Below are 5,086 nucleotides of genomic sequence, written 5' to 3' on the forward strand. Positions count from 1 at the left end.
CAAGCCTATATACACAAATATCACCACAAAACAAGCTCATTGTGCAATCGAGGCATTGGAAGAAGGGTGCAAGGTTGTGAGTTGAAGAATTGGAGCGATTTGGAGCAACTTTGGGTGATCTCAGAGCGCGCGGCACACACAGACAGGAGTGCGGCGCACTCACCGGGCACATCACACTCACTGGGTGCGGTGCACATAAATCACCACTAGCGCAACACATACCTAGCGCGTGACGCACTAGGCTTTGCGCACGGCACACAGGGGCAGAACGCCCAGAACTTTGACAAACTGCCTCAAATCTTTTGTGAAGCTCGTCTATTTGGAAGGTAGGCTCGACACACCACTTGTGCATCAATTTTTATGGGTGATATAAGGGTTTTTATGCCTGTAATAAAATGCAAAAATTTTCATAAAGAAGACACCAAAGGAAACCATTATGCTAGGGTTTGTGCTACAGTGATATTGCTGCCAAGGTGTTTTTCCTACCCCACCCCTATTACTCATTCCCCTATGCCATTTTCCCCATAATCACTACCCTAACAATACTAAAATCATACTCCCGTTCCCCCTCCTCCTATTGCTCAAAAAACCCAAACCCTACCTAAATAAACCCAAACCCTACCTTGCCAACAACACGAACACTACCCTATTAAAATACCCCAAAACCCCTTGTATATCCCTGAATAAAATTTTCCTATAAACCCCTATTCCCATAGTATTATCCCCATCCTAATGCTCCCTTTTTAATTGTTCCCTTGGTGGCAGATTGTCAAAGCAACTACCAGCTTCATTTAAATCAAAAGGCAGCCCAAATTCTACTTATAAAATAGTGGTCATGGCATCAGAAGTTTCATCAGAATATGAGGAGGAGACCCACAGTGACACAGCTTCAGGAGAAAGGGCCCACAGGAGACATCAGTAGAGTGGAAGACATCTTAGAGATGAGCCAAACACCCTCACCGAGTTGCAGGCATGCCCTCTTGCTATGTCTTGTTTCCAGCACTTAGCATGTTTTGAATTTTCTTAGAGGGTGGAAAATGTCAAAGTTCATCATGAGTTGGCCCGTCTTTTTGCACTTCACCTACATGGAGGACAGTCTATCTTGGCTGAGATCACTTTCACATTGACACCCGAAACCATATCAGTGGAAACAGGCATACCAAACATTGGAGAACAGTGGCATAAGATGAAGAAGGTGGAGAGGCATCATTATGAGCTTTACATTAAGGCCAGCTATTTGAGCCAGCTCACGAGAGTTTTTCCCTTCAGATTTTTGAGAGATGAGTATGCTCCGCTCATGAAATTGATCATGAAATACTTCAGTTGTGAGGGGAGGTTTTCTCACCTTTATGCCTATCACATTAGGTTGCTCATGCACTTTACCAGGGTGCGGATGATGAACCTCCCATTTTTCATTTGTAGTAACATAGAGAGGATGAAAAATTTCATGCAGCACAAGACCCCTCGACAGTAGCTCAACAATGTTTATCACTTTGCTCTTATCCAGATTTTGGTGGACCATCAGTTGGGATTGCAGGGTATTGCTTGGGAGGACTTCATCTCCCGTGACTTTTTCAGTGCTCCACAGGTAGTATCAGAGGAAGAGCATGAGGTAGGTGGTCCTTCACATCAGTATGAGCGCCATGAGACTACTACCATGCCAGTATACATCACCTATCAGAAAGGCAGTAGACGTTTGTTTGCAGCAGCAAAGCGAGTGTTATCTCCACCCGGGGTGGAAGGGGCCTCGCTTCCGACATCAGCATCACAGGAGTAGAGCAGAGGTAAGGAGCTAGTGCAGGAGGAAGGTCCATCAGGTGAACGAGAGACTGAATTCGTTCTCCTCCATGATGATGAGACAGATGCAGAACCAACAAACCCAGAGCTTACAGATATCATCTAGGAGAAACAATCAGTGATTGATTCCTTATCCCTTGAATTGGAGAGGGCCAAGTGCAACATGAATTACCTAGAGTAGAGAAACAAGTAGCTTGAGGATCAGTAGACGATTATGGAGCTGCAAAACATTCGTGAGCATCGCCAAACTGCTCAAAGAAGAAGGGTTGAGCTCACATCTTTGGAGCAAGAAATCAATGAGGATCGGGAGGCCAACCTTGAGAGGGTCAACATGCATTTGGAGAGGCTGCTGGACAAGGCCGACCATGACCTTGCTCTACAGAGACACATGGATTTCTGTTACAGGGTGCGAAACATGAGTGCACAGGCCCGAATAAGGAAGTTTGAAAGCGAAATTGAGGAAAGTAACAAGAAAGGAAAAAGAGGCAAAAGAGCAAGATGAACTTTGAATCTTGGCTGAGGCTTCCTCAGCCCATCATAACACCCCATAGGGAACCCCTAGCCCAAATTTCAAGAAATTTGGGGAATTTTTGGTCACTTCACAAATTTTTGGGCAAAAAACAGGGATTTTCTCCTTGTGCGCCATGCCACTAGCGCGACGCTAAAATTCTAGAGCTCCAAATGAGGAATGGCTTGAAATTTTAGATTTAGCATGGATAATCACGACTACTGGTGTCCGAACAAGAAATTTGGGCAAGATCTAAGTCTCCTAGAGGTCAAAAACACCCAAAAAATGGCCTCTCTGCCACTTTTTTGACACACGGAAAGTAGTCTTGGGAGAATGAAGATTTGGAGGGGCAAATGAGCACCAAATTCAAAAATTCCAGTTGGGTGAGGAAGTAGACAGGACAGGATTTCCAAAAAGCCCACTTGGGCACTTTTTTGACACCTGAAAGTGCCCCAAAACAGGCCCTAAAGTAGCATGACGCACAGAATGGCGCAGCGCACAGAGGAAAAATTGCCAATTTTGCTCTCGTTTCGCGAAATTTCAGTTCGCGACTTCTCCAAGTGGGCCCACTCATCTACACTTCGGTTTTTTGGCACCAAAAATGGAATTTAAAGTATTTTCTCTCTAGATGGGCTTCTATCCAAGTGGCGAAGGAAGGCAAATGGTCACCAAGGCCAAATGTCATGTTTGTAACGCTACACCTGTAGCTGATGGTTGGCTCTTCATCTCCATTTTGTAATGATTCGAGTAACTCCATAACCCTTGGGAATTCTATCTCTTCATGACACATTCTATATATTTTATGTAAGCTATTTGCAAAGGGTGGGTTGGCTTGTAACTTCTGGGAGACTGTGGGAAAGAAACTTTGTTTCTTCACTGTGTATTTTTGACAGAGAATTAATGAAAGGAAGCGGCTATGTTTCATGAGATTCTTGTGGTTGTGAGTGTAGAGAATGTGTTTCTTATGTTTTCATATGTATTTTGTTATGTTTCATAATTCAATTCACGCTCATTTCCAGTGAAATTTTCTGAGTGAGATTAGGTAGAATTCAATTTTATTTCTCTGCCTGTGGGAAAATTTCAGGTTTCAGTGTTATTCTTCTGTTGAAAAGGATTCATATGACTATGCCCTTTTCACTTTCTTCAACAATCTTTTCATTCCGTGTTACCTCAAACTAAAATTGCTACACTTTCTGCCTGCCTTGCCTCACGGAATAATCTGTGCCTTCATATTAAATTCTCTGTTCTTAGCTGATCGTTGGTCCCATACCGTCCCAGAAGCTCGGTCATTCATGAAAATTGTTTCCCGAATCCCTATTCACTTAGTAGCCTAAGATCAATATTTCACTGTAAGTCATCTCAGACCATTTTTTCTGATATATTCACTTAGCGTGACTCATAGAGAGCCCTCTCTTGTTCTGGTAGGGCTATCGACCAGACTGAGCGTGGTTTGTGGTTACCCTAATTTTTGCCTTCCTTCAACTTAAGGTAGATTTAGGTGCTAACAGATCTAAGCAGCAAGATACCTGCTGGAATTCAAGAGGAAACAATACTACAAAGTGGGAAAGAGGTTTCATAGTTAACCTGGATTTCACATTATGGTTGGAGTCGGTTTGTTGGCAAGATGGTAGATACCCCAACTTCCTTTTTATGACTGAGTGCAATATTGAATCCTTCGATACGTTCTCGCTCAATTGTCATTAAGTGATGGGTTTTCTCAGAAGTGTTGCACACCTATAAACTTTTCTAGAGTTATTCTTGAGTCTTCGGAGGTGGTTAGCTTTTCAAAGCACACACGTACAAGAAGAGGAGAAATAATATACCCGGCTAATTTGAAGTTTAAGTATGGGGGATTTTCGCAATGCATTATATTAGATATCATTTTTGGGATTCAATTGCGTTAAGTAAGTCATTCAAAGTATGACCATTTCCATGAGAGGTAGTCGTAAAGTGACTAATTTCTCATGATTCTTGAATAGTTCACTTAGCACTCATTGCATCGGGTGATGCTCACAGGGGTGAAGAAGTGGGATTGAAACTAGTGAAATGTGGAGAACGAATCACATAGCATCAATCATCACTTCCGGGGCTTGCACCCGGTAACCAGGACTTCCTAGGAGGTCACCCATCCCAGAACTCCTCTGGCTCAAGCGCGCTTAACTGTGGAGTTTTTCCCCACAATCAAGCCCACTTAGCTTGCTACCCCATTTGCAAAACCTTAGCAAGTATTGTGCCTCATGAACCATTCAGGTAGAGATCCCTTGACTCTTTTTGAAGTTATCTACCTGTGAATAGGGTGTACCGATTCATAAACCTGACGACTCGCTCTACTTCTTTCTAGTGAACAACTTTGGGACTTGCCATGAATCATGAGACATTTCCAACCCCATAAATATAAATTTCTTATTTAAATCTATACCCAATAGATTAGAATCTTCACAAGGAGAACTCCATTCTTATTTCGAAAGAACCTGCAATCGACTTGTACCATGTTATTTCATATTTTCTGTATTTATTCGCATCCTTGGTCTGTCACGTAAAGATGCAATAGGCTACCTTGCATTTTCTATACTAACACTCCTAAAAAATAATAAAGTATGCCCAAATCTATCATTTCAAATGATCTATGTATCTCACCTTTTGGTTTTTCAATTATCAAAGTTGTTACCTATATTGATGAGAACTTCTACAACCGATACCACAGTGACAATATATGATATAGTTTTATATGTGTTTCTCTAAAGGTGTTTCTTCTTTAGTAGAGCAACAATACACTGTAGT

This window comes from Pinus tabuliformis, chromosome 5_2, assembly GCF_031772625.1.
Source record: "Pinus tabuliformis cultivar Carrire ecotype Pingquan chromosome 5_2, CPIR1, whole genome shotgun sequence".
Classification (NCBI taxonomy): domain Eukaryota; kingdom Viridiplantae; phylum Streptophyta; class Pinopsida; order Pinales; family Pinaceae; genus Pinus; species Pinus tabuliformis.